This window comes from Nicotiana attenuata, chromosome 1 (assembly GCF_001879085.1).
Source record: "Nicotiana attenuata strain UT chromosome 1, NIATTr2, whole genome shotgun sequence".
In the NCBI taxonomy this organism is placed as follows: Eukaryota; Viridiplantae; Streptophyta; class Magnoliopsida; order Solanales; family Solanaceae; genus Nicotiana; species Nicotiana attenuata.
The window spans coordinates 100,495,131-100,504,055 of NC_031989.1; the positions used below are offsets into that span (position 1 = coordinate 100,495,131).

The following is an 8,925-nucleotide window of genomic DNA, read 5'->3' on the forward strand; positions in this document are numbered from 1 at the left end:
GAACTAACTAGTTATTGCTCAACAGGTAGACAAACAAGAAAAGAACAACAATATGACCCAGAATCTCAGATGCGTCAAGTTCCCAAGGGCTTCAAAAAACCCAGGGCAGTGCTCACACCCAAGGAAGGTCGGAAAATAGGAAATCCAACGACCTTTCAGCCGGCCAAGAGCAAAAATAGAACAAGAGAATAAATGAACGCAGAGTAAAAGCATTAGTTTTTAATTGGAAGTTTTTAGCGATTCAGAGTCTATCCAAAAGGGAACGGGGGAGGGGTTTATATAGTAGTAAAAATAGAGCAATAATCAAGGAAACCGAGTTATTCAAGCAACAAACAAGGTAAATAAACATGCAAAATGATATGAAAATCAATTTAAGAGAGAGATATGTAAACCCTAGCTTTTAGGGAAAGTGAAAATCGGCCGAATCTAAACAAAAATAGAACTCACATAGTAGTCTGAACGTATATAGACAGAATAGTGTTCAAAATCAGAGATTTGAACCATTTGGTTCGATTTCGGAAGAGATTTGCTTGCCATGTTTAGGCAAGCACTTAGGTAATACCATAGGAGAACACCCAGTACCAAAAGGGGGTCGGATATGGCAAGAAATGGCAATCGAATCCCATATTCAGTCGGATTAGGAGAAGGTTTTAGGGGGGCGACGATTAGGGTTTGGTTGAAGAAGAGAGGAGTGACATAGAGAATAGGGGCGACGGTCTCTATGAAATAGGGTAGGGTTTCTGGGGTTAGGTTAACTAAAAAAGGGGGAAGGGACGGTGGCTGTTGAGCTTGAGAGATAAACGGCTGAGATAAAAAATTAGATGGGGCAGGTCGTTTAGAAGCGGGTCGCGATCGGGTATTAATCATGGGTCGTTTGGCTTTGGGATGGGGTAATTAGGCTTGGTATTTGAGTGTTTGAGCCATTCATTTGGTCCGAAATTGATTTAAAAAATTGGGTTGTTGTTTAAATACCAAAAATTTATCAAAATAATTTATAAAAATGGTTAATAAATAAATAAAAATATTATTTATGCACTAAAATAATTAACAATAATAACTCAACATTATAAAAATATAAAAATGCTATTTTGGCACAAATAATGTAATTATACATGAATGTAGGCTATTATTGCAAAAATGTGCAATTAGCCCAAAAATGCAAAATGCAATTATAGAAAAATAAAGTAAAATATTATAAAACATACATGTTGGCGTAAATAACAAGTTTGGATGATTAAATCATCATCAAAATAATTTAAAGGATAATTATTGGATATTTATATAATAAAATGCAGAAAAAAATTAATTTAGGGTTTCTAAAAATTATGGAAAATTATGAAAAAATGCTTGTATAGGTTTGTAAACTAAATGATGATGCAAATATGCTATTTTGAAAGTAGAGAAAATATGAGCGCAAAATTGGGTATCAACATCTACATATATGCTCCGGTTAAGGAATAAATTGCTAATGGAAAGCTTGAGTTTATTGCAAAGAGGAGGATTGTACCACGTATTTATACTCATTTATTTCGTTTATTTGTTATGCCTCATATCTGCTTATCATTTTTGTACCTGATATTATTGGACCACTAGTATGTGTCGATGTCGACCCATCGTCACTACTCCTCAGGGGTTATGCTAGATACTTACTGGGTACACGTTGATTTACTTACTCATACTACACTTGCTGCACATTTTGTGCAGGTACATATATGTCTAGTGGCCTTGTGGGCGCAGAGGTGTGATTATTTGCGGGGACTTAGGTGAGCTGCATTCCATGTTATGATCCGCACCCAGCAGAGTCTCCTTCAAAGTTATTTATACTCTCCTGTCTAATTTATATTCCAGACAGATCCTGTATTTTATTTTACTTCCTAGTGATGCTCATGCATTTGTGTCGGATTTTGGGGGTGATTATGGGTTGTTCAGTATTGAAATTGTGAATATATTTATATTTACTCTGTAAATTTTATCACTTATCATTTAACGGGAGGAAATTATGATTTCAAAATACTAAAAAGAGTAATTAAATTAATAAATTCTTGTTGGCTTTTCTGACAGCGGTGTTAGGCGCCATCACGACTTTTAATGGATTTTGGGTCGTGATAATAGTACTATTGCACTCACTATCTAGATCTTCTTATCTGTGATACGAATTCACACTTATAATTTTTATTTTTAAACCTTTTTAAACTTATATATAGAGTTTTAATAAAATTTAATAAGTGCCTTATTTGAGGGCGGAGTCAAGATTTTTAGTTAACACGTGAACTACAATTATTTTTGTCTATTGAATTCTAAATAGATTATTTGTATTACTACTATATATAAATGAGAAGAAGAGGACGAACACAGCTCTAAGAGTTGTACTATCTGCAACATTATATTGTAAGTATCTTAGAGATAAATCGGTAATTCGTCCATTCATTATCATAAAGACAGATGTACTATGTAACACGTGTCTTGCCTTTTATTACTCATATATACTTGCACATAGTCTACTGGTCCCTTTGAATCTTGATCTTTTCAGAAGCCTCAATTTTCCTGCGCTCAATCTCTCTATTCAGATTAGAAGATAATATTTTCGGGTTTACTTGCTTCTTTCATCTTAAGGTACTTCTAGCTTTTCCATTTATGCTAACTTCAGTGTTCTTCTTTCTTCTTCTCTCGCTCGATTGACTTTCCTTCTTCAGAAGATATTTTTCCCGGGTTTACGCAGTTCTTAAGGTATTTCATTTTTCCCGGGTTTACGCAGTTCTTAAGGTATTTCCTCCTTTCGTTTTGGGTTAAAATTTAAATTTTTGATCACATTTGGTAAATGGATCTTTTTGTGCTAATATTTGCTTTTGAATATTGGTAAATGGGTTCGTATCGGTCTTTTCTTTTTTTCTGGTATTAGGGTGAATGCTTAAATATGGTGATCACAATTTGGTGGGTATTCGTTATTTTCCTCTTATTTTGAATAATTTCTTACTAGAATATTTACATGTATGCCACTAATTTTACCTGATTTACACATGCATTATTTCTTTTCGGTGGTTTTTTTTTTGCGCATATACTCTCACTTATTTTACTGCAACTGCACAACAAAAACTCCTTTCCAAAGTGGAAGATAGAACTTTTAACAACTTGAACAATAGAGTCTCCATGACAAAAATTTACAAAATAGACACATCAATATTATTTAACCATTTATATAAAAAGAACAATCAGACAGTAAGAAACAACAACCACGGAAGACAAAGAAGATAATTTGGTAGAGGTCAATTACACTAAAGGTGCCAAGCTTTGCTACACTATGACAAGAAAACAAAGAATCTTGGAGTAGGCTATGCACTTATGGTATTTGATGATATGCGTGACTCATCTCATTTGGAGCTAACTTATGGTGCTGTCTATTGTGTCTGAAAACTTTTAATACTTGGGATAATAATTGGTTATATTGATGTTTGCTTACAGATAAAAATGACCGGATGTAGGGTACAATAGCATTTTGTTGTAGCGGCGATTTATCATTAAGGAGTAGGGAGGATGTGATGTTGGTTATGGAAGTTTTCGGTCGCCTTAATATTTTAGATTTACAGTTAAAACAATGTGTTACTTTCTTTTAAGTTATTTTAAACAAGTTTGCCTTAATCTTACCGAGTTCAGTTAATTTTTTTTTGCATACTTACACTATTTGAATTCGACATTTCGTCGCCGTTTGGCTGTTGAAGGCTTTTCTTCTGCACTATGAAATGTTAGCATTTCAATGTCCTCCATACAGGTTTTTTATGATTGGGAGATGGTGGCATCCTTGTGTTTACTGACCAGAGGTATTTGCTGTCTTTTTTGTTTTTGTTTTGTTTTTTATTGATTTGCCTAAAGTGATTATTTGGTGGTGGCTCGAAAAAATATGCAATCTTTACTTCAACTTTTGGTTATGTGATTTTTCTTTTTTGTATTGTTGTCATATATGAAAGCAAGTGTTGTTTTGGATAACTGGGATGGAAATGTGTTTGTGACTTTGTCAATACAACATTAACAAAGTCACAGATGTAAGTGATTTCCTTAACAACTATCATTACTGTGAAAAGAAGAATCTACAATCCGTTGGTTACCTAGGTGCAAAAAGGTATTATTAATATTTGACTATGACATAACTCTACAGATGAACTCAAAGAGCAATTGTTGCTCATTCTAATCATCATAGTGTGGTAGGAGTCTGACAAGAAATTTATAATTGAAAGGGAAACTAGATGATTGCTCAAAAAGCTCTTCTTGCAATATGGTACATGTAAATTATCACAGAGCCAATATAAGTTATTTAGAGGAAAAGTAAGCAGGTAATAGATATTTTGAAAGCCAAAAGTTATTATAATGAGCTATTGCATTTAACTATTTGTTGTGGTTATATTGGAAGAGAATCTCTTCCTTATCTCCTTTAAGGGTAGAAATTAGCTCTTTCGTATAATTTCTTGCAGTACTTGTATGTCTGTCCAAGCACAGATTTAATCTCTGCTAGGAGGAGTTAATTACTAAATAAAATTATACTCCGTAGTTAAAGTGCGACAATAAAGAAGAGTTGGTGCCAATGAAAATGAGATTATGGCATAAGAGATTAGTCCACTCGACTTGGACACAACCTCTAAAACAGAACCATACAAGAAAGTGAATAAATAAGTATCATCTTTAGAATTCAACACATAGAAAGAGATGATGTGTATGTCAAAAGGACCACAAATCGAAGAAAATATGGTCACCTTTCCCCATCCATTATATGATATGTGAGTTCAATGTTTTTCTCCATTCTTCAATGGGGATTTTCTATCAAATTTAACTCTTATGTGTGTGCCATATACCTAGAACGTAGCTACATCTTTTGCATTAGCCTTTCCTTACCAATTCAGATCAATGAAAACGTGATGACAACTTTTATGCCATAGCATCTTAAAGGAACCATGCATAAGATTTTTATACCTCTTGCTATTGAAAGTTTTAAGCTTCAATCTATCACTTACTTGACTGTTTAAAGTTGTATTTGTAATTTATTGTACTTGGAGTTACACTTCCAAAAATGAAGTTCTGAGCTTTCACTAATTATTTACTTGGTGTTCACATTGTGACTACTTTCTTCATTGAGAAGTATGGAAAAGATATATCTGAAACAGCTGCCATGACAGTTGCAGATTGCAGTAAGGCTTCAAACAATGGTACTTTTAGTTTACATGAATCACAAACCAAATCAATTGAGAAGCTAATACTTTGTACTAATTTCTATTTTTTTCAATTAGAGCCTATCACCAAGTTTCCAATTAATTATATGAAGGTCTATGTTAAATTTTCTCCAACATGTGTGCAATAAGTGGAAATTACTTTAGGTTATCGGTGTTTACTTGATTTTTGAAGGTACTTCAAAATGCCTCCCGGTGGTGTAGTTTTTGGAATAGCTGAGGGTGGCTACCAAGTTGGGAACGCTGACTCTAGCTCATTTGAAATGATGAATCAAGATGTGCTTGAAGATACAAACAATTTATATTGTTTTTGCATGTTATGTCTATTATGTTTAAATATAATTCTACAAGATGATGTACTTATGTCTTTTACAAATATTGTTGATGCGCATATATTTTTTTTTGCTATGCCATGTAAGGCCCCGTGAAAATTTTCACTCAAAACCCGAAAGCTCGTAGTGCCAAGTTAGGTATATGTGTTAGAGATTTGTAATTTGGATTGATCTGTACATTAAAAAGTTAAGGGATACTGTTTTCTAGAAAAGTGCATTTCTGCGGTCCACTATGCGATCGCAGAATAGCTATGCGGACCGCATAGTCGCCGCATAGTCAGGCAGTGTGATGGTTAATTTGAGGTCAACTATGCGGCCAATTATGCGATCGCATAATCACTATGTGGGCCGCATAGTTATCGCATAATCCCCTTAGAATTTTGTAAGGGGCAGTTTTGCGGTGCATTATGCGACCACAACAGGTATGCGGACCGCATTTTTGTCGCATACCCAGACATTGTGTTCAGGTTTTGGGACCATTTTTGCGCTCCATTTTGCGGGCCGCATGTCAGGAATGCGATCGCAAATTGTGTCGGGGCTCCTATTTTCTAACTTTTAAAACCCGACTCCATCCCATTAAAAACACCCATTAGATCACTTTTATGTGATTTTTACTGCAAATAGAGTGAGAGAGGGAGCTCTAGAGGGAGAAACTAACTCTCAATCCTTGTCAAATCTTTGAAGACTCTCAAGCAAAAATTTGATAGGCTTTCACCCCAAGAGGTAAGAAACTTGAGCCCTAATCTCTGGTTTCGAAATTCACACTAGAATGAGTACTTAGCTTGGGGGTTCATGGGAATAAGAATGGATTTCTTGCATGCATATAAGATCATAGAGTATTGGGAGGTTGTGAACTAAAAATAAAGCAATTGGGGTATAAAATGATAGAAATCTCTCACAAAAAGGACCTAAGATCACAATGCACCCTCAGTGCTTGAAAATATGCTCAAACGAGCTAGAATCTTAATCTTGTCTCTAATTCTTGGTTCGATTTGTAATTCTTATACAATAGATTGAAGTGCTAAAAGTCCCGGAATTTTATAAGAATTAAGGAAAGCTTTATTCGGGTATGTATGGCTAAAACCCCGTCTTTTAGAAATTGAGCTCCGTTGGTGTTTGAGTAAATACGGTAAGATTAAAGTTGAATTAATTGTTGTTTCACATGAATTTGGGGTTGTAACCTTATATGCGTGAAAGATGTGTCTCAATATGATCAAAGTGCTATTCTTGATAACTTGAAAAGGTGCAAGGAATACGAATCATGTATTGAAATGCTTAGACCTTAATTGAGATTGAAGCTGCACATGTTGTGCCATCTATGAAGTCTTATCTATGCTTACAGTTTAAATTGCTCTTGTGTGCACCTATTATCCTAAATTGCAAAGCTAACATTGAAGTTGGGAATGATGTGAAATGTGCCCTAGTGCCAGAAATAATGTGATAGTTGTGGCCCCAAGTGCCTATGAAATGATATATGTGAAACAAAGATTGAAACGAGATGATTAATGAGAAGGGAACAACGCCTTGGTATAGCGGCCTAGCCGATCGGGCCAAGATCGGACTCCGCTCAAGATAGCGGTGGTATTGTGAATGAATTCCGAAAAAAGGGAAAATGAGATTGTGATTGAAGTATATGTCTCAAAGGAGGCAACCTAGCCGATCGGGTCGAGATCGGACTCCACTCAAGATAGCGGTGGTATTGTGAACAATGATGAATAGTGTGAAATGCCCCAAACTAAAAGTTATGGAAAAATGATGTGAAAATTGTATGATTATTTTATTTGATAATGTGGTGATCGTTTAAAGTTTTGAGTTATACTTGTGATTTTCTTACTCTTGTATGAAAGTTCTTTCTAACTAGATGGTGTTTAGTTATACATACTAGTACTATTCCATGGTACTAATGTCCCTTTTGCCGGGGGCGCTACATTTTTAAATGAATGTAGGTGGCTCTATAGCGGGCAGTGCCGATCGCGCGTAGCGGAGTGTCCTCCTCTCGAAGTCTTGGTGAGCCCCTTTTTCCTTCAAGGGGTTATGTTGTACATCTTTTATTGTAGACTTTCACTTTTGAGGTATAGCCGGGGCCTTGTTGCCGGCGTTGTCATAATTTATCTTTTGTATCCATATAGGCTCCGTAGACGTTGTGTGGGTTACGTATGGTTGTTGGATGGGTCTATGAACTATGTTGTAACTCCGAACTCTTGCTTTCTTTAAAATTGTAACTGTATGGAAAACATGGAACCTAACTACGGTTTAAGGTTATGATATAAAATGAACTATCAACGTTGAATGTACACCCCCTCTTATTGTCTAATTAAACGGAAACCGGATACCTTAATCACATTGAGTTGGGTAGAAAGTGTTTGATAAGGCTTGCTCAGTTGGGTTTATTCGATTGAGCGCCGGTCGCGCCTCCCGAGGTTGGGGCGTGACATGCCATCTATTTTTCACATATAGTAAATCGTGTTTTGTATTGTTGATGGCATCAGAGTGAAGGTTGTCGTCATGGTAGATGAATTTAGATGCTTAATTGTTAGGACTCTCAAATTTAATTTGCAAAAAGTTGTATTTACTGTTTTAGCTTATAACTAGGTGTATTTCAGGGTGGTACGACATGCACGCAAGTGATGATCATTACATGTAACATTACCTTTTCAATGCAAGCATAGAACTGCATATGATTGTTGATGGCACTGACTGTATGCTAATTCAAAATGCATTTGAACTGGTCTCATTAACTCAAAATGGATATCCATTTTTCTCCAATTTTTACGTAAAAAATGATTGCTCCAAATCTCCCATAAAAAGAGTTTACTACAGAGCGTGTTTGGCCCGTGCTTTAGCACGGACATTGCTCATCTAGTATATTAAATAAATGTTACCACAATTACAATATTTGAGCCAAAGTTAATAACACCACACACGTTGTCAAACATACTACATAAACCTATTTTTCTACTACACGCTTTTTAATCCACCTAATTTGAATTCGAGCGGTGAACCAACTTAAAAAAGAAATGATTGTGTAGGACTATGAAGGTTCCTTATATTTAATTTTTGAAAAGATTACCAATCAAAATTAGATATGAATTTTTGATTGTAAATAAATAACAAATGAAACAAAAGCTACAACTCAAACAACGTATTGGTAGCACGTATCATGTGATTATTATAGTTTATTAAAACTCAATCCACAATAACTTATGATTATAATGTAAAATTTAGAAAAGAGTTTAAGTTACATAATTTAAAATCTTATTTTAATAATATTCGTTATAGTGACTTCTTTAAGTTACTAGAAACAATAACTGTGATCTGTTAAGCCTAGCAATATATAATTGTTAGTGAAAATAAAAGATTGATTGCTTGCGAATCTACAA

At 34.9% G+C, this 8,925-nt stretch overlaps 1 long non-coding RNA gene across 2 annotated transcripts; it reads left to right on the forward strand.

The window, feature by feature from the left end:
* On the forward strand, positions 2,380-5,618 carry LOC109231126. 2 transcript variants are annotated; one of them, XR_002068762.1, is made up of 3 exons: positions 2,380-3,815; positions 5,126-5,192; positions 5,389-5,618. It is a non-coding gene; the product is annotated as an uncharacterized LOC109231126 (long non-coding RNA). The 2 variants fall into 2 exon arrangements; XR_002068760.1 differs by lacking the exon at positions 5,126-5,192 and having other exon boundaries at positions 2,389-3,815.